This window comes from Grampus griseus, assembly GCF_964374135.1.
Source record: "Grampus griseus genome assembly, chromosome: 6".
Taxonomy (NCBI): Eukaryota; Metazoa; Chordata; class Mammalia; order Artiodactyla; family Delphinidae; genus Grampus; species Grampus griseus.
In genome coordinates, this window is record NC_139000.1 from 90,650,088 (window position 1) to 90,675,849 (window position 25,762).

General features: G+C 40.3%; 1 long non-coding RNA gene across 1 annotated transcript; it reads right to left on the reverse strand.

Annotated features, from left to right (window-relative positions):
• Positions 1 to 1,031: 1,031 nt before the first annotated feature.
• LOC309823686 lies at positions 1,032 to 23,308 on the reverse strand. Its single transcript, XR_014296855.1, has 6 exons — positions 22,950 to 23,308; positions 8,071 to 8,198; positions 6,283 to 6,389; positions 5,180 to 5,255; positions 4,064 to 4,194; positions 1,032 to 1,076 (listed from the first exon to the last, which is right to left on the reverse strand). It is a non-coding gene; the product is annotated as an uncharacterized lncRNA (long non-coding RNA).
• Between the last annotated feature and the right edge of the window lie 2,454 nt (positions 23,309 to 25,762).

Consider the following 25,762-nt stretch of genomic DNA (forward strand, 5'->3'; position numbering starts at 1 on the left):
ATCTTGAAATGCCCGTCTCTCCCTCTCTCTCTCGCCTCCTATCCCCTATCTTCCCACCTCCATCTCTATTCCTTCTCCCCTACTCCCTGTTTTATGTATATACGTGCATCATTTCATATATACACGGAATATTTACTGTCTGTTACGTTTATTTAATAAAGTGCACACTCCTCAGGCTAAATTTAGAAAGAGGACAAAATGAACACTTTCGCATGGGCGTCAGTGGTGTTCCAAAGACAAAAGATTCCTCAGCCTTAAAACATGGCAAACACCACGTTCCTTCTGATAGTTAGATGCTAGAAAAAGGCAAGTGGATCCTTAAAATTCACACGCTATTAAGACCTACTATCAACAGAGTAGATCTTAAAGCGGAAACAAGAAAACACCAGCCTTTTAAGTTCTTCCTGTCTGAAGATAAGAATAAGAGGTGGTAGTGTTCTTCCTCACTTGCACCGAAGTGTAAAAGCGGCAAAAATATCTTCAACACATATATGATGAGGAAGCCGCTCTTCTGGTCCACTCTGTTTTGTTTTGCTTCTAGGGATCTGTCTCACTCGGAACCTTTGCTTTTTGTTTTCTCTTTTATGTACGCTAAGAACCCGAGAGTCTTAACCTTTTCTTCCACCTCTCAACCAATAAATAGGACACAAGAACATTTTTATGTTTTTATGTATTTTCCATTCAAATGTTTAAAAAAGAGATAAGTAAGCTAGCTCCGTTCATATTTCTCACAAAAATCACTTTCCAAACTAAACTAAATTGTTTGTGACCATAAACAGGAAAAACACCGTACTCTATTAGCACCATCTGACATTTCCACCTTAATGTTACCAAACACAACTTGACACTAATGTCAGAACTATTAAAAATGTTAAAAACCCCCAAGCCCACTCAAAATGCATACCAAAGTTCAGGTAAAGGAAAAACAAAAACAAAAACAAAAGCAACTCACCGTTATCTTTATGTTCTTTCAGAAACCCATTAACAGCACACTGGAATTTAAAACTAGCATCGTCATCTGACACCTGATGCCCAATTGTACAAATTTTTAAATAAGGAATAGTTTCTGGTAAGTCCTATAAGGCAAAACCATGAAAATATGTATTATTTCCTTTGTAGGGAAAGAATAAAAAATTAATTAGAGAAGGCAGACTATAAACCAGGAGAGTACATTAAACTTTGTATGTCAGTCATTCTGATGAGAGCCATTTTTTCCAAAGCTGCTTTAACCAGTAATTATCACTTGATTTTCATTAAAACTGCAGAACGGACAGTTACCAGGCATGCAAAAGGAAAAGCAAATCTATGTGAATGAATGCACATGTAACTCAAAATGATATAAACAGTTCTACCTACACTTATGTTCTATCTTACATTTCAAGGGCCATAAAGCGGCTGTGATTTAAGGAGAGTAGTAGAACAGAGTCAGAAGAACTTGGATTCGAATTAGGAAATAGAGGCAATTTCAGGCATTGTTAAGAACTGGTATTCTTGAGGTGGGAGAAAGTAGACTATCAATAGAAGACAGAAAAGGATAAGTGAAAATTCTCTAGTTCTGAATTTAAATGGAAAGTAGCAGCAGGAACCTATGACGTATTTTAAAAATATTAAAAACAAACATACATAGTTCCTAGCTCTGACCACTGAAAAAGTCTAGAAACAACTGATGTCATGTCAAAAGGACTCAGGAGTCACCGAGAAGCTCCAACTGGCCAAAGACAGGGCCTCAGTTAGAATAATAACTGTAACGGAGTCCACGGTGATAGGAATAAATAAAATTTTACAAAACTGCTCACCACTGGAGGATATTTGTGAATCAACTCATTATTCTGAAAACTGTTAAATAAAAGAAGAGAATCATGCCTCTACAACTGGGCAACCAAACAGTTGATGAGGGGAATCTTCTCCTCGTACAAATATACCCAGCTAATAAGTGAAAAAAAGAACAACAGAATTCACCATTCTTTGAAGCCTCAACTGAATTAATGGATGTAGCTATGAATCATCAGTGACTGCTAATACCACAGAAAGACACAATTATATATGTCTCCATGGAAGAACACATCATCACCTATGAAACTGTCTCGCCAAAACAAAACATGCAAGCTTCATTCGGATCAACTACCAATTTACAGGAAATAAAAGGACTGAAGAATATGTTACCAACACATGGAATGTAATCATCGACATCTAGATGGGAAAGATTACCTGGTTTCTTTAAAAACAAAATTCAAGGAGGAAAAAAAAGTGAGAGAGACATGGAGGGAGAACCTATAGATTAAACAAGACTTCAGAGACCTAACAATCCACGGCAAAGTGTGGACCTTATTGGGATCTAATTCAAAATTCTTATAAACCATTTTTTATGACGTTTAGGAGACAACTGCAAATTTGAGCACTCCCTGGGTATTTAATATTAAAAATGATATTAAGGAATAAAAGTCCTATATTTTAAATGCACGTACCAAAAACGTACAGGTGTAATTACATGCTGTCTCGGAGCTGCTTCAAGATAATATGGAATGGGGTGAAACAGGTGGGGGTACAGATAAAACATGACAGCCATCAGCTGGTAAATAAGAAAGCTGGATGAGTTCATGGGTATACAAGGAACACTCACAGTATTTTTATACTTTTGTATATGCTTAAAATTTGTGATAATTGTTTAAAAACAAGACGACACTGTAGAAAACAGTTTGGCACTTTCTCAAAGGTTAAGTGAAGAGCTACCGTATGATCCAACAACTCTGCTACTACCTACGCTGCACATCTAACAGAACTGAAAGCAGGGATTTGAACAAATATCTGTACACCAATGATCATAGCAGCATGATTCACAATACCTACAAGGTGGAAAACAACCAAGTGTCAATCAACCGTTGAATAACAAACTATGGTCTATATACACACAATGCGATTTTCTAAGCCAAAAAAGAAACGGCATTTCGTTACGTGCTATAACATGGATAAACCTTGAAAACATGATGTTTAGTGCAATAAGCCAGACACAGAAGGACAAATACTGCAGATTCCACTTACACGAGGTACCTAGAATAGGCCAATTCACAGAGACAGAAAATAGAATAGAGGTTACCAAGGGTTGGTGGGAGGGAAAATGGGGTTGTTACTGTTTGATGGTTACAGAGTTTTTGTCGAGGATGATGAAAAAGTTTTGGTTATAGACAGCGGTGATGGTTACACAACACTGTAACTGTACTTAATGCCACTGAACTGCATATTTATAAATGGTTAAAATAAATATGATTTCTCTATATTTTACCACAATAAAAAAAAGGAATAACAGAGCTGAAATTTCAATTCTTCCTTTTCCGAGAGTCAGTTTCATCGTCTGTAAAATTAGTAATTGTAGTTGTCTATCCTCTGAGCTTAGTGCAGGGTAAGCACTCAGTAGGAGATAGCAGTACTACTTCCACTTCAAGAGCAAAGGATTGCTGTGAAGATTAACTAAGTCAATGGATATGAAAGAACTTTCTAAATGGCAAACTGCTCTACAAATATTAAAAGACATTAGGTGTTACTGTCTCCCAAGGCCATGGAACAGGTCAGAAGAAGGATAATTCTTTTGCACTGGAATGTCCTACATGGGCCAAGAGAATATATGGGTTTCTGTACTATATCAGAAGGCATTAGGAAAAGGAAGCATAAAACTTAGAGAACAATTGTCTTTTACAGTGATGCTTAAACACGCTCAAGCAACTGCTTAAAGTAAGTGCTAAAGACATAATGGACATACCTTTCCTTTTAGGATACTGCTGTAACTACTAAAAGTTTACTTCATTTTCAAAATATAGAACATGGAAGCTTATAGAATTTCTTAAGCATATCTAGAGCCTACTGCCAAATACTATAGTTCAATTCATATCTTTAATCTCATTTTGAAACAGCAATTACAAATGTGTATTTAAGGAAACCACTAGCTTCCCTTTTTGAACCCACGAGAGAAGGCCAGGATTCACCTTAGCATAAGATGATAATTACTGAACTACCATGAATTATTACAGTATCAGAAAGAAGGTCATTTTCAATTACGGCTTCCATTTACCTCTGGCTTGTAATAGCGGCGAGTATTTGTTAAGTCAATAATCAGCCCAAGTTCTTCATTCTGTCCTTGGATTTTGTTAAGAGATCCAAGGGGGAGAAACGTTCTTCTGGAGCAAGATTCTTTTCAAAACTCTGTCAGAAAGAATAAAATAAGGAAGAACATATGTTTAAAATCCTTTACTACATTATCCATTTATTCAAACCCTGTGATGCTAACATATGAGATTCAAAGTAAAGTTTCCTCCTCTGGAGTTTACAAGTGATATTACAATCCTTTCTTCCAGAGAGATTAGACGGAAGAAAATAAGCTCACTCCTATAGAGTTATTTCTGTGTTTGTTTATTTCATGTTGGTCTCCTAACCTGACTCTAAACTCCCAGAAGGCAGGGACCACATCCATTTTGCCTACCACTGTATTGCCAGCTCCAAGCAGAGTGCCTGAAAATAAGACACAGAAATAAATACTTCTTGAATATCTACATATAGGAAGGATGGCTTTCACTGCTAAATATTCTTTCATGTATTTGGCTTATACATGTACCCTGTTCCATTGATCTCTTTGGTTATTCAAGTGTCAGCAACACACACTTTTTTAAAAATTAGTAGACTCGTTTTAGAGCAGTTTGAGATTCACAGCAAAACTGAGCAAAATGTACACAGTTCCCACTTACACCCTCTCTCCTCCACCCCACACAGCCTTCCCCATTATCAACATGCCATACCAGTGTGCTTCATTTGTTAGAATTCATGAACCAACACTGACACATCATTACCAATCAAAGTCCATAGTTTATTGCATTCATGGTACAAGTAACTGACTATTTCTTTATTTCTAGTATAGTCATCCCCAAACATTTACATACTGAGATACATATTACTTTCTTATAAATTACTTTATTCTTTATTTATAGTTAGGGCATTGCATTGTTTTTTTTGTTTTTTAATTAAGTACAAAAGTTGGTTGTATTTGTCTATGAATCCCATTTCTGGATAGTAAAAGAGGTATTAAAAAGTATTTGCTATAAAAAGGGAAAATGGAGTACGACAGGGTTGAGAGCCAGGGCTCTATATGGTGAATTCAGATTTCTGGAAGAATACGGTATTAACTTTTGCTCACCTTTTTTAAAGGAACTTTGAAAGCAGTGAAACGAGTCCCAGGCATCCGCTGTTCAACTGGGAGATAGTCTTTCCACCTGTTAATATATTTTTTGTTAGGCAAATTGTATGTTAGGCTGTTTCCCTGCATAGGATGAATGCGCCTTGAAAATGGAAATCATATCCCTCTACATCGGCTCCCAGGTGGTCCCAGCGTCCCGACCCCGACCCCGGCCGCGACACACTTTCCACAAACTGACACACACGGAGCCCGCGCGAGGGCCGGGTCGCGCGGGCCTCCCCGCCGGGTCGCCTGGAGGCCGGTCCCCCGCAAGCCGAGCGCACGAAAGGGCGCCCCAAAGGCGCCGGCCCAAGGCGCCCGCTGCGCTTTCCCTTCGGAAGGTGGGCTGCGGGGCCCAAGCGTAAACCCTGACACAAGGAACACGCGCACCACACCGCCACGGGGGACGAGAGGCCGGGCGCCCACCTAGCCGGACACGCTGCATTTCTGGAATCACCGGACGCCTGTGTACATTTCCGTCTGGCCTGTCATCTTCCAAAGGCCACTCAAGATCAGGGGACAGAACGCCTCCTCTCCAAGTGTCCTGCCAGCCCACCCACTCAAGATCAGAGGGACAAAATGCCTAACTAAAACAAAACAAAACAGAAACACAATAAAACTGGAGAGAGGGAGGAAAGGGTGACCTGAAAAAAAAAAACAACAAAAAAAAAACTAAGCACGTTGACAGCGCTAAGAATAAACTACCAGGAAAAAGAAACCCTACATGTCAGATCCTAAAGTACAGAAGGGCAAGCCCGCCGACATTCCAGGCCCGGGGGGACCGGGGTCCCCAGCCCTGCAGAGCCAACCGCAGACCGGCTCGGGCGCCCCGCAGAAGCGCGGGGTCCCCGCGGCCGAGTCTGTGCCCCCCGGCCGGCGCCGGCTCCCCTCTGCCCACCCTGCGCGCGGGGGCTGGAAACTGCCGCGGAGAACCACGGCGGGGCGGGAAGGGGGGCTCCAAAGAGGGTCTGGCGACTCGAGTCGCTCCGTTTCTCAGTGGGCTCAGCGCGCGCCGTTGGGGAAGAGGAGCTGGGTTCCGGGAGGAGGGGACGGGCGGCACTTACGTAGACCGGCAGCGGCCACGGGCAGACGGCGGGCTCGGTCCCCAAGAGCGACTCCAGCCTCAGCTCCAGCTTCTCCCCCATGTCTTCGCGCGCGGCCCATATAGCAACTTTGAATTTTAATAATAAATACATATATGTATCAAACATTAATAAAAGAATAAAATGATCCAATATGAGTACATTTGCTCTTGTTTTGCAATTAGTTCCAGGATTCTATTTTAGATTACTACTTCATATCTGCGAGAGTTGGGTGTGTGTTTGTGTGTTTGGTTTTGTGGAAGCTGCATTGTGCTAAATTTTACATTTCTTTCTTGAATTAAATGGCTTTTGTTATCCCTTGGGAATACAGCAACAGCAGATTACTGAAGACAGCGACAGCAGATGACTACCTACCAGTGGAAAAGTGTAAGTAGCAATTGTAGCCGCTAGTGATTCTGAAATTGCCTTAACTTTGTCCTTATAAAAGTGCTCCAAGAATTACACAAATCCACAGATTTGCTATCCATATTCAAGTCATCTATGTAGACAAAGAATGTAGCCAGCCTTATCGGTAACACAGGATGTTATAGCCATCAAGCCATCAGCCACTGAAGCCACACCCAAAGCCGCACCCTGAGGGGATTCAGGATGGAGAAAACAGGATACTGGCCCTAGATAATTAAAGTGAACATCAAGGGACTGATTTCCAGGAGACCAGATTCTTGCATCTCACCATATATAGAAAAGTGCTACATTTATTAACTTAAGATGTCTAGTTTCTTTAATTAACAGTAATCTTTTGATGTTCCAACTACCTGGTTTTTTTTTTTTTGGAAGAACCTCTAAATACCCTGCGCCCTCCCTTACCTCTTCACAGCTATCTGAGAGGCTGTCTCCTGATTTCAGTCCTCAGTATGTCCTCCACATAAAACGTAATTCTCAATTTCTAGGTTGTGCATTGAAGTCAACACACGAAAATATAAGGATAAAACACATTTTCTACCATATTAAATTTTTTCGTTCATTAATTCATCCCGAAGTCATTCAACACGCATCTTCTTATTGAATACTGATGAGGGGTCAAATGCTATGCTAAACACTCAGTATATAACTGCAAACGAGATGGATAGGCCCTGATTTTGATGTCACTACTATCTTTTGTCCTGCCATATAATGGGACAGCTTCATTATTCCCTTTACCCTAAGTTTTTATCACAAATTGCTAATGAAAATAAAGCTGTTAGTGGAGTTTCAACATGCATAGGTCAATGAGAACACAGAACTCCCCTTTCGCATGCCCCATTCTCCTCCTTCTAACTCCCTATGTGAACTCACTTTGTGCCAAGACCAAGAAGCTGTGCCCCAATAAGAACCAAGCTGATTTCCTCACACTGACTGGGGCTATTGCTCACTTAGAAGACTTGATGCTTAATTTTGATAAGCAACTAGAAGACCATGGAGACAACCTATAAAAATGACTTGTCTTGGGAGAAAATACTAAAGTGGGTTAATGTGCTGTTCCACATGTCTAACCTCCTGGGATTCAACCACAGGCACCAAGATCACCAAGTGTACTTGGCAACAATGAGCTAAAAATTAAAAAAAAAAAGCATCATACTGTTATTGTATTCATTTTCCCCCAAGGCACTCTCTGATAAGCACCACAACCTCTAAGGGAATTGAGAACAGCTTCCTTGTGGGGTAGGTTATATAATATATATGCATCTTTTTCCAAGCAGTTAAATCATATCCAGCTATCAGCACACCTTACTTAAGGTGATCGTAATGTATGAGATTAAATGTTCCTACCTGATTGGAAACCTTCTTGTCCTCAATTCATTGGCTGTACTGGATTTGTTTTTCTTGGGTCAGACCTTCAGACTTCTACCAGAAATCGTTCCTTTGGGGAAACCAGGCCTTCCCAGAAACTCAGGAAACTGAAATGGAGACAGCAAGAGAGAAGGAAATTATTTGGACATATAGACCTCAATTGTTTGGTTTTAAGTAAACGTCCAAGCAAACATCTTCTAAATGGTATAATAACTTCAGGGAAATTCACGGTTTATAAGTTTGTGTACTCATGAACTGAACATATTACGATAAGAGTACAGGTTGCATTTTGTGTCTTCAACTCAAGCAAAGGCTTCAAAAAAGGCCCAGTTATCCTTTGTTCATTAAGACACAAAGAGAGGGCAAAAAGGGCAAGTTTCAAAGTCTTTTTCTTTACAATTTACTTCCTTTCTTCAGTCTTCAACAAGATCTTCAGGAAATTAACTTTACTAAAGTTAATTATTCATAAAATAAACATAGGAACCTGCAGAAGACTATTTCACACAGACGTGTAATGTACAATATCCATTGCATACATGCACCATGAGCTTGTCTTTTCTAGCACTGGCATACACAAAACTCTGTGTGTGTGTGTGTGTGTGTGTGTGTGTGTGTGTGTGTGTGTGTGTGTGTGTGTGTGTGTGTGTGTGTGTGTGTGTGTGTGTGCGCGTGCGCGCGCACATGTGTGTCTTTTTTTGTGATGGAGCCATAGGGAGAAAATAAATCTATTGGCTGCAATTCAGTGATGTAGAAAGATTTAAGGGTAAAGGAGAAGGTTACATCAAGTGAAACAATAAAGTCATGAGGTTGTGGTTCCATAATAATAACAACAGCAGTCTTCTGTAACCAAGGGAGCAGGCTCCTCAAATTATAGTCACACCTGTTAGACCATCTGCCCATACATTTCACACCATCATTAATGGAAAACAAATGGCACTGTCTCTCCTTCCCTTTATCCATTGGCCGTCCTCATATAAACTCTTTTTCTCTTCAAGGTCATGCTCTTTCCTATCTGTTTAAAAATATTAGGATTTAGGAGGAGTGATACATAATGTGCCGTGCCTTGGTACTTGTACCAGTGACGGCTGTGTAAGCAGCACTGGGTTGTTAGGAGGCTATCAATTGAATTCCCCTAGAAGCAGAACTTGAGGCAATAATTTGAGTGCAAACTGCTTATCTGGGAGGTGCTTTCAGAAAACTCAGAAGTGGAGTGGGAATTGAGAATGGAGGCATGGAAGGCAGCCAACAGAGGTGCATTACCGAATAAAAATTACTCCTGCAGGGAACTGCTGCCAGTACTTCAGGGGAGTTCTGTGAAACTCTACAGAACATGTCTCAGAGTTATCCCAAGAATCGGTGAGAAACTTGAAGTACCTATCTTCCAGTCCCCTCTGTCCTTGGTTGAAAGCTACACCCAGATACATTAACTCCTGTACACTTCTGGCCTGCCCTAAGGTGGATAATTGCAGGTGGCAGCATGATTCTATCAGCATATACTGGAAGGATGAGTGCTGGAGAGATATGAGTGGAGCATCAAAACCATCTAATACAGTCGGGGCAGGAGATATCAGTTATTGGCTAGAAAGTCCAAATGGATAACCTTAAATTCCTGGGTTTATGGTTTTACTTTGAGGTATTTAAGCATGATGTATGAGTAAAAATTTCCTCTGTTAAATCAAGTTTAAGGTCCTCAATCCCTAATCTTCTGGAAAACGGTGGTATCTTTTAACAGATTTTGGAAAGGTAACATGATTAAGATTTCAAATTGACCATTCATTCATTCACTCATTCAACAAACATTTATTGAACACCTAAAGTATGTCACGGGTTAAACTAGGCACCAGTGTTACTGTTACTAAAATCATTAGAGTGCCACCTAGAATTCAATGTACTGTGACACTCAAATAAGAAAATCCATAGTTACCGTACAAGATATTACAGAGTGCTACAGGAAGACACGGTAAGACCTTAATTCACGCTGTGGACAGTAGTATATGGGCGATATCAGTAGGGCTTCCTGTAGAAGGCAATTGAAATGGATATGTAACATGAAGGAAGGGTGAAGTTTTGAGGAAAAGAGAAGATAAATTCACGGTTGCCAGAAAATGAATGGTTAAGGATCAGTCCAGAAAGGAGTTCCATTCATAATCAGTATAAGAAATGCTCACTGGGGCTTCCCTGGTGGCGCAGTGGTTGAGAGTCCGCCTGCCGATGCAGGGGACACGGGTTCGTGTCCCGGTCCGGGAAGATCCCACATGCTGCGCAGAGGCTAGGCCCCGTGACCCATGGACACTGAGCCTGCGTGTGCGGAGCCTGTGCTCCGCAACGGGAGAGGCCACAACAGTGAGAGGCCCGTGTACCGCAAAAAAAAAAAAAAAAAAAAAAAAAAAAAACAGAGAAATGCTCACTGGAGTGTAGGAAAAGAAGACAATGGAGAGTGTGGTAGAAGCCAGATCATGCATGGTCCATGTATGTATAGTAAGTGCTATGGTCTAGTCTTTGTGTTCCCCTCCAAATTCATACATTGAAATCTTAATTTCCGTAGCTGATAGTATTAGTAGGTGGGGCCTTTGGGAAATGATTATGGTATTAGTGCTCTTATAAAAGAGACCCCACAGAGCTCCCTAAGCTCTTCTGCCATGTGAGGATACAATGAGAAGTCTGTGATTCAGAAGAGGGCCCTCATCTGACCATACTGGCACCCTATTCTTGAACTTGCAGCCTCCGGAACCGTGAGAAAAAAAAATTCCTGTTGTTTAGGAGCCACCCAAGCTGCAGGATAATCTTACAGCAGCCCAAAAGGACAAAGAGAGTTTGGATGGGAGCTTTTACTCCAAGAAAGATGGGAATCCGTTGAAGGGTTTTACCTGGTAACTTAGAAGAGAGAAAAGTTTCATAACACAGTCAGGTATTTTTATAAGAAAAATTTGCTTCTTTTTCAGAAAGATCACTCTGGAAATACTGTGACTAGATTTTTGGAGAAGTGTGATGGCAGACCCGGATATAGAAAGATGAGTTAGTAGTCCATTAATATAAGTCACACAAGAAAGTGGATATAAAAAGTGTGAATTTGTGGCTGAGAGTTCTTTTCTTTTACTACTTGAAAAATGTTATGTCAATGCTTCTGACTCCATAATTTTAGACACGAAATATGCTGTCATTGGAACTGGTTTCTCAATAAGTGATGCATCGTTTCTGCCTGTCCACTTTCGAGATTTGTTTTGTCTCTACTTTTCAGAAGTTTAATTACGACGCGTCTTGACAAGGATACCTTTGTGGTTTTCCTCTTTGGATTTGCTCAGATTCTTGAATGTGTGCTTATGTCTTCTAAAAAATTGGGAACGTTTTAGTCATTATTTCTTTGAATACTTTGTCAGTCCTACGTGCTCTCTTTTTTCATTCTGGAACTTTGATGATATGAATGTTAGTGCTTTTGTTACTGTTTACAGGTTCTTGAGATCCTGTTCTTTCTCCCATCTCTACCCCTCAGCCTATTTTTCTCTGTACATTTGGTACACTGTATTGATCTCTTCGAAGTTCATGATTCTATGCTTTGTAATCTCCAGTCTACTCTTGAGCAAAGTTTTTTGATTGTTGTATTTTTCAGTTCTACTGTTCTCATTTGTTTTTATTTTTATAACTTCTAGTTCTTTGTTTACATTTTCTATTTTTCCCATTTCCGTCAAGGAACACATAATTGCTAACTGAAGCATTTATGTGACAGCTTATTTAAAATCCCTGTCTGATAATTTCAATAGATGTTTTACCTCAGTGCTGGTGTAGGTTTATTGTCTTTTCTCATTTATTCTGTGATTTCCTGGCTCTTGGTGCCATGAGTATTTTTCAATTGGATTCTAAACATTGTGAGTTATTACATGACTCTGTATCCCACTTAATTTTATTATTACTTTTTAGAAGGAAGTCATCCTATTGGAGGTGTAGTATGAGGACTGGGGGGTTACGTACAGATTTCCATTGGGCCCTACTGTCAATACCCCAGCAAAAGTGGGCACTTACATTCTCTCACTGCAGACAGATCAAGTAGAAGTTCAGCTATCCTATTGGCCCTTCTGACACCTTCCCCCCAAAAGTGGGAACATTAATATCATTGTGTTGCCTTTTAGTAGGAGTGGAAGTTCATCTCCCCAGTAGATTTCTTGACACCAGGGGAGGGGAGAAGTGAAGTGTTTGCTGTCCTTCCTCCCACTTCATTCCTTCTTGTTGATGCCGGGTGTGGGTAGAGGGTCAGCTACCTGCTGGCCCCACTGACACCAGGGTAAGAGGAAGAGAACTGCCAACTAGCCCTGCTTGTGCCATCTCATTCTGTCTTACTGCCTCAGGACGGTTATGAGGATTCAGCACCCCATTGGGTCTCACTGGCACCATGTGTTGGGGGTTAGTGGGGTGCCTACTCCCTCCAACCTGTAACATCCTATTCTTATTGATGTCAGGGAGAGACGGAGGCTAGGTCCCACCATTGGACCCCACGACTGTGTGAGGGCAGCCCAGTGTTAACTAGCCTGTCAGGCACCACCTTTGAAAGTCTCTTTGCTAATGCAAAGGGGTGGAGGCTCAGCTCACCACTGCACCATACTGAAACAGCCCTGGTGGCGAATCAGAGCGCTGCCTCTTCTGGAGGGCAGGAGTGGGGTGGTGTGGAAGATCAAATCCTAGCTTGGCCCAACTGAAACCACAGGACATAGGGGACGGGTGCAATATTCCACTGGCACTTGGCTCGAGTAGTGTGTATATTATTGCCCAAATGCTTTTCTCTCTTTGGCAACCCCTTTCCTCACACCTTGGCTAGGGGGAACGGGGGTTTTGTGTTTTCTTTTTTGAAGCTTTTTCGTCTGTTGTTCTGTTGGTGGTTATTGATTGGGGGTTCCTGTATACCCTCTCCAAGATGTATGGGAAGCAACAGGAAACACAGGGGACTCATCACCATGTTATTCCTCAAGTCCCAAAGTCCCTAGTTAAGTCTGCCTTCTCATTTCCACCTTTCAGTGTCTTCCTATGTTTGTCTGTTGTTATGTTCAGGGTTTTAGTTTTAAGTGGAAGAACCTGGGAGAAATGGGCTACTTCATCTTCTTGGAAGCAGAGGTCTGGAGGCCTATGGATGTTACAAAGTGCTGCTGACTGTAAATTAAAATTTGATGATATACACCTTGCCCTTTCAGAATTATTCTGCTAGATGATGTGGCTTCCCAAAGTAGCTACAATTTGATTTCCATACTTCTAAAAGTCAAGTGTTTTGCTGGAGTTGAAATTTAAAGATAAGCAAGAGATGAGGCTAAAATGGTCTATGTGGTAACAGATTAAAGTTGGAAACATCAATATACATTCATGTTTAGCTTAATATTGCTTCATATTACCTTAATACACATGGTTATGTAGAGAGATACTTATAGATGTGTGCATATACATGGGTAATGTACACACATGTTATCTCTTTGCTCTGTCAGCTGAGAAGATCTAGAAGCAATGACATCCGGGCAGCAATCAGCACACCCCACACCCAGATCCTGCTGTCTAATACTGTGCTCCACTAAAAAGACCTGGTTATCCTTGAAGAAGTAGCTGATTCTAGGACTGAGGCAGTAAATATACAAGATTTATATACAAGACCATCTTATAGTGTCAGAAAGTAAGGAAGTTCCAAAAAAATATATAGGATGGGGATACCTCAGAGTGGCACACGAGCCACTGAACTGAAAAGAGTTCACAAGGGTCAGGACTAGAGCAATTTGAGGAACAAAGTAACTAACGTAGAATTAGATTATAACCCAAAGTATAAAATAAAAATCCATGAGTTCTTCTGATATAAATAAATGATTGGATATGTAAATAAATGCGGGAGAATAGATAAATCTCCAGTGCAAAAGAATTCCAAATAGTTTATGTAGTACTCCATCTTAAGCATAACTCTCCATTCCTTAGTTGTGGGCTGAGCATATTGACTTCCTTCCAAAAAGTACAATATGGAGAAGGGAAAACAGTAATTTTACAATGGAGAAACCTGAAAAACACTACCTCAGCCTGGTGATCAAGGTCGACCTCAGCATTCATAATGCATATTGATACTTTGTACACTTGATGTGATCTGACAAAATAACCCTTCTACTCTTGTGGTCTTCCTCCCCAAAACACATAATCCCAATATTATCATGAAAAATGCATCAAACAAATTCTAGTAGTGGGCATCCTACGCAAACCTAACTACTCAAAATTGCCAAGGTCATGCAAGGAAAATCTGAGAAGCTATCAAACCCAAGAGGAGCCTAAGGAAACATGGCAACTAAATATAATGTGATGTTTTGGATGAAATCCTGGAATAGAAAAAGGACATTAGGTAAAAACTAAGGAACTGGACTAATGTATGGACTATAGTAAACAATAATGTATCAATATTTGTTCATTGATTGTAACAATGGAACATACTAATATAAATTGATCATCAGAGAGGGAAATGGGTATAGTGTATATGGAAACACTTTATACTATCTTCTCAATTTTTCTGTAAAATTAAAACACTTCTAAAACATAAAGTCTATAAAAACGTTGTGTTTTCTTGTTTTATGATTATGTGCTTGTATTTCCTAATAAATATGCAAATTTGCTTTGCCTTCCTTGATACTGATATTAAAGAAAATACTAAGTAACTCTGAAAGAATTTCTAACTCCAATTTAACAAGCAATAATTCTTGGTATTAACTTTTTAGGAGAACCCACTGAATAAATCAAAGCAAATTGTCTTTAAAGGCTGAATTTCTTTTCAGTGTTTCATCTTTTATATGATTAATGCATACCACAAGCATGGTTCTGTTTCAAAGGGCAGAAAACATTGATTGTAGGCCATGTCTAAAATACAGTGAAATATTAATGGATGATGCTATAACAACTTTAATGTATTTTATGTTTTCAAAATGATGAATTGTTATTTCAGTCAATAAAGTATTCACTTGTATACATTTCTTACCCACCTTTCCCCAGAACACCCACAAGGAAATGATACTATCATCTGATATTAGGTTCATCAATTTAAATGGGAGTTTTTGGTAGCTGTGGTTGCCAACGGTACTGGAACGTGTGATACTTTTACAAATCCTCTCCATGGCAAAATCTGATCTTCACAAGGTAAATCACAGTAGGTGCCTAAAGCCAAATGACAGAGAGTTTTGTAGCTAGATTACCAAGCATTTTACTTAGAGGCACAATAGAATGCAGAAAAGGCCATTTCTCCGTCTTTTTCTGCTCAAAGGTCACTCACCATCTCAGAAGTTTTCCATAAATTTAGACTATATAATGTCACTTAATGTGAATGTAGCTCAACATTCTGTTTTAGTACAGCTAATCTCACATTATTTTATTGGTCCTAAATATGTAAATCATCAGCAAATTTTTGTACTTAACTTTTTTTTTTTGATGTGGACCACTTTTTAAAGTCTTTATTGAATTTGTTACAATACTGCTTCTGTTTTATGTTCTGGTTTTTTGGCTGCGAGGCATGTGGGACCATAGCTCCCCGACTAGGGATTGAACCCACACCCCCCTGCATTGGAACGCGAAGTCTTAACCACTGGACCGCCAGGGAAGTCCCTGTACTTAACTTCTAAAAATAATTAAAATAAGCTATTCCACACATTTTTCCTAAAAAAAAAGCAATTCTTCTTAGGCTGGCCCTGGGCACATACATGACTTTGCCATTTTTTCCATGGATTATTTTCTTATCTGTTCTACTGTGTCACATTTGTTCTACCTTCTCAAAAAGAAGCATTTAAAAATTCATCTACGCGTTCAAGCATTCATACATTTATTAAATAAATCTACTGAACACCTACATACGGCACAGAAAAAGAGGCAGAAAACTAATCTGGGTTGCACAGAAAGTAATGAACTCAGTTAAAATTTTTGGTGAAAACAGGTGTTACTCAATCTACTGGAAATTACATTTCATTATGGGGACTCACAGACTCAAGGAAAACCAAGACCGAAATAATAATAAAGTAATAAAAGCACTAGCCATTTACTGAGTGCCTGCTTTTACCTGACTCTGAAACTCTAAAATCATTACGGATGTTTTGAGGATTGTCTGATATAATTATAATTTCTATTTTACAGATGAAAACAACAAGGTTCAGAGACATTAGGTTACTTGCCTAAAGTGAAGTGGCCCAGAAACTACAGAACTGGAAATTGAACCTTAGATTTCATAATGCCAAAATCTGTGCTTTTAATCACCAAGAGTGTGTGTGTGTGTGTGTGTGTGTGTGTGTGTGTGTGTGTGTGTGTGTGTGTGTGTGTGTGTGTGTGTGTGTGTGTGTGTGTGTGTGTGTGTGTGTGTGTGAGAGAGAGAGAAAGAAAGAGAGAGAGAGAGACAGAGAGAGACAGAGAGAGAATGTGTTTAATAGAGAACTTCCGAGAAATGGCAAGAAAACTGCCAGGTATCCATAAAAGAATAAATTAGGAGCTTCTTACTATACAAGTAATTGTTAATCTTATGGCTGAACTAAGGATCTCTCACTTTTGAACTAAGAAATCAAAAGCTTCCAGAAGTTGAGTCTAAATTTTACACTTACATAAGATACTTCATACAGAATGCTAAAGTATACTAACTAAAGAGCTCTGAAAATACTGGAAGCATTCATACTAGTATGATTTCATAATGTGGATAATAGAGGATTTAAGAAATTGGCAGATGCAACTGCAGACTCATTTGTTATCATTTCTGTGAAGGGCAAGATAAATCAATAAAATGAGAAAAATGAAAAAAGAATGGCTAGCAATTTTAGGTAGTTTGCTTCATCTCCATACTAGGAAAGACTAAGCAAAAAAAAAAAAAATTCTCGAAATTTTATTTTGAAAGCACCTACAAGTGTATATGGTCTTTTTATACCAAATAACTTGGAATTATGAACTGTCAAATAAGTCTAATCTTCTCTGATGATAAAATTGCTGACTTTATTTGAAACTATGAAATGAAAAATGAGGTAAGAGTCAGAAATTCTTAAGAAAAGGAGTAGACAAAACAAAATTATAAGAGTTATGTTAAAAAATATTTTGAAACAAACATAAAATCCCCATTACTGGTACAGAGCTTTTAAAACTTTATTTTGGTTTTAAGTTTTAATAAATATTGATATGTTTACATAATTACTGTCACAAGGAAGACACAATTTTAGGTCAGCTTTCTTCATTCTTTCTTTAGTAAGCATTATTTTATTTTGCTCCATCATCGTGTAATTATAATATAGTAACTGTGTCACTTTCTACTAAGTGGATATAATTTCCTAAACTGTTTTCCTATTGTTAACAATTAAAGGTGTTTCCAATTTTTTGTTATTACAAATGACATGACAATGAGCATCTTTATATAATAATTTTCTGGATTATAAATTATTTATCGGCATAAGCTTCCAGAATTAGAGTTAACGTGTAAAAAGCTATTAACATTTTTATCTTGCTAGACATTGCCAAATTACTTGTCAAAAGACGGAACCAAATTATATTGCAAAAATCTCTGCCAACAGAAAACATTATACACAATTTTTGATTTTGCTAAATTAATAAGTTGGAAACCTATGTTCCATTTCTTTGAATTCTTTGATAACAGAGTGCTGCTGGAGGCTGGGAGGGCAGCCATGTCCATGAAGGCTCCCCAGAGTTGGAGCGGGGAAGTGGAAAACGGTAAACAAAAATACTAATTGTATTTTCCCTCGATTGTTATCTCTCATTCTTTTCTGCCTCTGTGTAACTTATATCCAGGTAGCCGGAGAAAACTCATGTGGCAGGGCAAATTGGTATTCCAATAAATTAATAATCACCAACTCCAAATGGATTTTCGAGACTGGAAATATTGCTCTGACTTACAGTAAGTTCTTTCTAATTCTCCTTAAGGACTATTTTCTTAGAAGCTTTCCCTACCCTCCTCAAATTTTCCTCCATCCTCTCTACTTCCTTCACTCTGAGCTGGTGAGGCGCTTCCTAACTCATTAGGAACACAGAAGTCAGTAAATAGTCCACTGCCAAATCCGTTAATTCATTAGCATTTGCATTGATCTTTGTATTCCCTTTCACTACAGGAGTTCAAGTTCAAAGGCCACGTGCACTACAGATAGCATTTCATTTTCTCTCATCTTCTCAGGTACTTCACAGCACTGCATTTTCTACAACCCATTCTACTCCTTATGCATGATTCTTGCCAAAATTCAACCTCATTCTAGACTAGTAACTCCAACTTAAAATGTTGAAAACTGTACGTGTAACACGAAAGCCTCCCTCCTCCTCTAATCCCTGCATACCTTCTTTAGCCAATTCATGTCTGAACTTTTCAAAATTGTTATCATCATATATTGTTTCCATTTCCTCACGTCCCACTTACTCTATAATTTACATCCACCTGACTTCTCTCACCGTAATCTCTCTGCCCACTGTCCTGAAATTTTACTTATGAAGGTCACCAGCGATCTCCATGTCAGTATAGCCAATGAATAGTTTTTGTCCTATTTCTAGGCTCTTTCCTTCTTTAAAAAAGAAAAAGAAATACAAAAACTATTTTTCTCCTCCTCTATGTTTTCACAGTCTCATCATCTTCTCTCCTGGTATATTTTACTGGCTTTCTGTGTTTAATCTGATTTCTAATATTCTATGAGTTTCCTTTATCTTCAGTGGAATAAACCACTATATGAAGGATTATTCTCAACAGTTAGTTCTCATAATAACAGTACTAGTAGCAGCAGTCAATACTTCTATAATGCTTATCATGTGCCAGACACTATTCTAAGACACTGTTTAAATACATATATATAGACACACACACACACACACACACACACACACACACATATGTAAAGTTCTCCTCCTCATAGGCGTATGAAATAAGCCGATTATTATACCCATGTTACAAATGAGAAAACTGAGGCAATGAGAGGCCAAGGTCACATGGTCAGTACTTGGTGAAGCCCCGCCTGAGTTAATGCTGGAACTTTACAGTAGACAAGTTAAATAATGTCTCACAGATTGGCCTTAAAAGTGAGCAACATTTAATCAATGACTTGTGAAAGTATCAGAAAAAAAGGGAACATTTTAAATTGAATGGGATCTACTAAGTCACGTATCAGTAACTAAGAATGACTCTTATTGAATGAAATTATTTTTCATTATTCTTTTGAAAGAAGAATATTCTTGTGTTAGTGTTTCACAGTTTTTTTTTATTCACGTATTTATTCTTTATTAGACACACATTTCCTACACACCTATGTGCCAGTGTGTGCTGCAAGCCTTGGAAGATTCAGTGGTGAGCAAAAAATTACAAAGTCCCTGCTCTTAAGCAAATGTCCAGTGGTGGAGGAAGACAGAGTAAACATGTAAATAAATGTTGTACGGTGACAGAAATACGACTGGACAAAGGGATGGAGAGGCACTGAGGAGGCAGGTCTCTTTGGTCAAGATAGCAGTGGTGGCGTTTGAACCGAGACCTTAACGATAAGAGGGAAATTGGTCTGGGTACATGGATTAGCCAATCTAAAGCTGGGAGAGCAAGAAGTAGAGCTTGTTGCATCTGAGGGACTGAAAAAGACAACTGTGCCTCGAACCCCATGAAGGTCAGGGAAAGATGTAGTAAGTGACCAGAGCACATGGTCTCTGTGAGCCTGGCTAAGTAGTTGAAAATTTAATCTCTTTACAATAGATAGCCTTTAGAGGTTAGAAGCAGTGCAATAATAGCGTCTGATTTGTGCTTTTTAAAAGACTACTTTGACTGTTGAGCGTCCTACAAAAGCAAAATACTTGTGTCTCTATGAAGCGCAGATAGTAAATTTTAAAAAGCCCAATGAGCTCATAAGCAGTTGGTTTACTAACTGTAATCATTTATCTTAACTAGACTTCATCAATATAAGCTTGGTGACCTTGGGGTCCTGGGACATATTAGATCTGGGCAACCCAACTATTTTCAAATAGTGTGATTTGAAAAATTCTTGAAATTGTTGGGGTTCAGGAAGATTATTTTATTGCTGGGGCTGGATGGGAAGTTTAGAATAAGAAAAGAAAGTATGATGGCTGGCTTCCATCTATTCTCCCTTTCTCTGGGAGAAATGATGGTGGGGTGACTACTTTGCTGTTGACCCAATGCTTAAATTTCAGAGCTGGTTCAATCCAGTAAATATGTGCTGAACAACTATTATATGTTAGGCACCTAGCTGGAACTGGGAATATAAAGAGAATAATTAATAATAAAAGCAGGTACTACTAACAAGAGACAGGCACTGTGCTAATGCTTAACATGCACCATCTCAAGTTACATTAATTTACACACTAACCATATGAGGTAGATGCATTTATTATACCATTTTCCGGGTGAGAAATCTAATCCCTTTAAGGGGCTTAAGTTACTTCTCCAAGGTTACACAGCTAGTTAGGGGCATAGGCAGTATTTGGACTCAGGTCTGGTATCAGCACCAATTCTCTTAGCCATTATGCTCTCTAAGGACCTTACTTGAGAAGTTCAGGATTATACATATAGGGGTACAACCAACCCTAAGACCATCTGGCAAAACTGGCTGCTTGAGAAGTCCTGGATTTATGTAAGATGCTCTTGGAATGCAGAAGATCGTGAAGGAGGGTCCCCAAAACACACTCTCTATACTAAGGGGCGACAGAAGAGAGAAAGAATTAGCCTACAGCAGCATGATATTGAGGACCAAGAAACAGTGTTTCTCTCTTTTGTGAACAGTTATTAAATTATTTCTACTTCAGAATATCAGAAAGGAATCACAGGACTATGGACAGTTTGCTGAGCCACCCTATCTATCTTAGCGTGAATCCTGGCAGGTGTAGAGCTCATAGTATGACCCTGGCACCTAAGTGTAGTTAAGTAAGCTTTCATTTTTCTTCAGCCTTAAAGCAAAGCAGCTTTCTGATAGGTATAATTTAGGAAAGTCTTCCAAGAAAATAGTTAAAGTCCACTTTAAATATCTCAGAGAAAAGCAATTTTGCAAAAGATCAATCAACAAAAGCAAGGCCAAACACACCAATTATTTCGTGAGACTTGTATTGTTATGTCATTGCTCATGTTGTTTCTTTATGCATTTAACTGGAAGAAGGCTTTTAATGTTCAACAATTCTCAAAGAGATAAAGACCCACACTGATGTGTCAGAAAGAGCTTTGCCCTGGAATTAGATCAGTTTAGGTTTGGCTGCTTACTAGAATTAGGTAACATTCTTAATCTTTCTGAGCCTGTTTCCTATCTGCAAATAGGGATAACACTATCTATTACAGAGGGATGTGGTTAAATTAAATGACACATGTCAGTGAAATATATCCTTCCAGACTGAGAACATACCTAGTAAATGTTAAGTGATCTGCAAATATTCTGCTTTCTTGAAATGGATGAAACCTGTTATCATGATTTTAACCAATGGTCTAAATATCAAGACAATATTTAGTTAAAAGTTATATTTGTTCTTTCACTGTCCATCTGCATTTTAACATATTCTAACATATTCTCCTTGATAAATTGTGTCAATATTAGTAACATTTGTCATTTCAGCTATTACTGTTCATATGTTTAAAATATTTCAATGTGGTATAAGCCATTACGCAAAGGGATGCCTAGCTGGCTTTGTCAAACATTTATTTTAAGTAAAAATGAAAGACTCATTTTCACCAAGTTTTATTGAACAGTGTATTCATTAACTGTATGAACTTTCTGGCCAACCCAATACAGGAGCCAAGACATGGAAACAACCTCAGTGTTTTTTTGTGGATGAATGGATGAAGAAAATGGGATGCATACAACCTACTATTATTCAGCCGTGATAAAGAAGGAAACCTGCCTATTTGTGACCACATGGGTGGATTTGGGGGGCATTATGCTAAATGAAATGTCAGACAGAGAAAGATAAATACTTTATGATCTCATATGTGAAATCTAAAATACTGAACTCATGATAGAATGGAATGACGGTTGCCAGAGCTGGGGGTTGGAGGTGAGGAAAATGAGGGAAGACGATCAAAAGGTAGAAACTTCTAGTTATAAGACAAGGGAGTAATGGTGATGTAATGTACAGCTCGGTCACTACAGTTAACAGTACCGTATTTTATGTTTGAAAGTTGCTAAGAGAGTACATCTTGAAAGTTCTCATCACAAAGATAACATTTGTAATTATGTGAATTAAGGTTAACTAAACTTATTGTGGTAATCATTTCACACACTATATATATACCAATCATCACATTGTACACCTTGGACAGATACAATATTATATATCAATTAAGTTAAATTTCCGTCTGGCCTGTCATTTTCCAAAGGCCACTCAAGGTCAGGGGACAGAACGCCTCCTCTCCAAGTGTCCTGCCAGCCCACCCACTCAAGATCAGAGGGACAAAATGCCTAACTAAAACAAAACAAAACAGAAACACAAAAAAACTGGAGAGAGGGAGGAAAGGGTGCCCTGAAAAAAAAAAAAAAACTAAGCACGTTGATACCGCTAAGAATAAACTACCAAGAAAAAGAAACCCTACATGTCAGATCCTAAAGTACAGAAGGGCAAGCCCGCCGACATTCCAGGCCCGGGGGGGACCGGGGTCCCCAGCCCTGCAGAGCCAACCGCAGACCGGCTCGGGCGCCCCGCAGAAGCGCGGGGTCCCCGCGGCCGAGTCGACGCCCCCGGCCGGCGCCGGCTCCCCTCTGCCCACTCTGCGCGCGGGGGCTGGAAACTGCCGCGGAGAACCACGGCGGGGCGGGAAGGGGGGCTCCAAAGACGGTCTGGCGACTCGAGTCGCTCCGTTTCTCGGTGGGCTCAGCGCGCGCCGTGGGGGAAGAGGGGCGGGGGTCCGGGAGGAGGGGACGGGCGGCACTTACGTAGACCGGCAGCGGCCACGGGTAGACGGCGGGCTCGGTCCCCAAGAGCGACTCCAACCTCAGCTCCAGCTTCTCCCCCATGTCTTCGCGCGCGGTCCCCGCACCGCGCTAGTCTGGCGCTTGGGGGAGGGGCGCGGCGCCGCCGGCGGGGGCGGGGCAGACGGGCAGGCGGGCGGCTGAAGGGACGGGGCCTGGCCTGGGCCTCAGCTGCCGCCGCCGCGCTCCCGTCCGGGCCCCGGCTCCCTCTTTGTGGTCACAGGCCCGGGGCCCCCAGCGCTGCTGCGAACTCGGGCCGGCGTGAGGCGAGCACAGTGAGCCGGGGGCCGGACTGAAACACTCACGGCCCGCGCGGCCCGCCTCCTGGACTCGCACGCTCCCACGCACGCACGCTCCCACGCACGCACGCTCCCACGCACGCACGCTCCCACGCACGTACGCACGTCATCGGCTGCCCCTGGCCACACCCACCGGCCCGAAGTGGGGACCCGGCCAAACCTCTCAGGGCCAGTGGTGGCGGGTTCGACTCCTGACCTCGACATACCGTCACACACACACACACACACACACACACACACACACACACACACACACACACACACACACACACACACACACACACACACACACACACACACACACACACACACACACACACACACACACACACACACACACACACACACACACACACACACACACACACACACCCACACCCCACACACACACAGTAATAAGACTATAATTCCTATTAAATATGACAGCTGGAATCCCGGCTTCTGTTCACAAAAATGCCGTGTATTTAGCCTATGCTAGGCACCAGACCGCGGACGCTCAGTACTGGCAAAAAAGGAAATGCCCTGCCCTCATAGCACTGCCATTTTAATTGGAATAGTAGTGACAATGGTCAAGGGAGAAAATAAAGTGTCATCATCGCCACGGGGATGGTTAATCTCATGTGCGCACTGCGTGGGGCCCCGGCAACCGCAAACATTATTCCAGATGTGGCCAGGAAGGTATTCTTCAGAAGAGATTAACACTGAAATTGGTCCACTTTGCGTAAAGGAGATTGTCAATGCCGCGGCGTGGGTGGGCCTCGTCCATCAGTTGAAGGACTGGAGAGAAAAATGAGGTGCCCTAGGAAGAGGGAAGTGTTCCTCCAATGGACTTGGCACATCAGCTCTTCCCTGTGTCTCCAGCCCAGAGTCCTGCCCTGACTTGCCTGCCTCACGGTCACAAGAGTCAACTCCTTAAAACGAAACTATATATGTAAAAATATTGAATATATACAAGCCTATTAATTTGTATATGTGTGTATAGATATGATATATATATGTATACACATATGTTTATATGTGCATGCGTTTGTAGTCTATGTGTAAGTACTATATACAGTATACATACAAGCCTATATATTTGTGTGTATATATTGTATACATGTATGTATGTGTATATATACAGTATACATATTATGAAGGTGAACATGCTGTATATATACACACACCCATGTATTGATATATGGGTGTGTATGTGTACAGTATATGTACACTGTATGTATGTATGTATACAGTGTATATTGATATATAGGTGTGTATATATGTTGTATACCTGTATGTGTATAGGTATTATATGTATATATGTATGTACTCTCTCTATATACACACTTGCGTGTGTACTTATATGTGTATGTACATGCACATATTTACATATAGGTGTGTGTGTATACATTGTATATATGTATGTGTATGTATCCTATATATGATATGTGTATGTATATATACGACGAATTTATAGAAGCAGTACATATATATTTTTATTCTACATGCTTTTATATGTAGGTGTATATGTGTGTCTATATGTATGTACGTGTATGTATTGCATATATTATATGTGTATGTATGTATACTGTATATATACACACCTAAATATCTTTGTATGTGTGTATATATGTATGATATAGACGAACCTAGGTGTGTATATTGCATATCTTATACGAATGTGTACATACTGTATATATATATACAAACTATGCATTTCATATGTGTGTATGTATAGTGTATATGTATGTGTCTATTGTATATATTATGTGTATATGTGTGTAGACATACTGTATATATACAAACTATGCATTATATATATGTGTGTATATATGTATTTGCGTATTGCATATACTATATGTGTATATGTCTGTATGCGTACTGCATATATACACAGCTGTATATTTTTGTATGCGTGTACATGTGTACGTGTGTGTGTATATACACACAGAGGCTATGGATTCTGTTTGTCTGGCGAACCCTCACCGATACGGACACTTATGACAATTGAGCACCTGCTCTTTGCCAGCCAGGGAGCCAAACGCTTGTCCTTTCTGTGTCTCCCTTAAGTGTCACAAGTCCCGGGAGGGAAGGTGATGCCGCTCCTACCAGTTGAGGTGCCTCAGGGTCAGAGAGGTGCACAGGGCGGGGGGCTGGAGCCTGGTGGAGCCCAGGTGGAGTTCTAGCAGCAGTACAGCCTAGCAGTCCCACTTCCCCGGGTGCCTCTCACAAAGACGCCGAGGGAGAGACGGGGTCTGAAGGAGGGGATGAGGAAGTTTCCGTGGGTCTGCAAGCCCAGACCAAGGCTGACTCGTCAAGGGTGTTAGAGGTCAGGACTCTGGTTACCTTGGGGATGGGGTTACACAGAGCCATTCCCATTCTGAAAAAGTATCCATTCTGCTCTTGTTTGTATGTTTACCCCCCTCCCCCAAATCTTTTAAAAACAGATTATCTTGGTTGCTGGGAGCACACAAGGGGAAGTTGTGTGTGAGGGGGTGT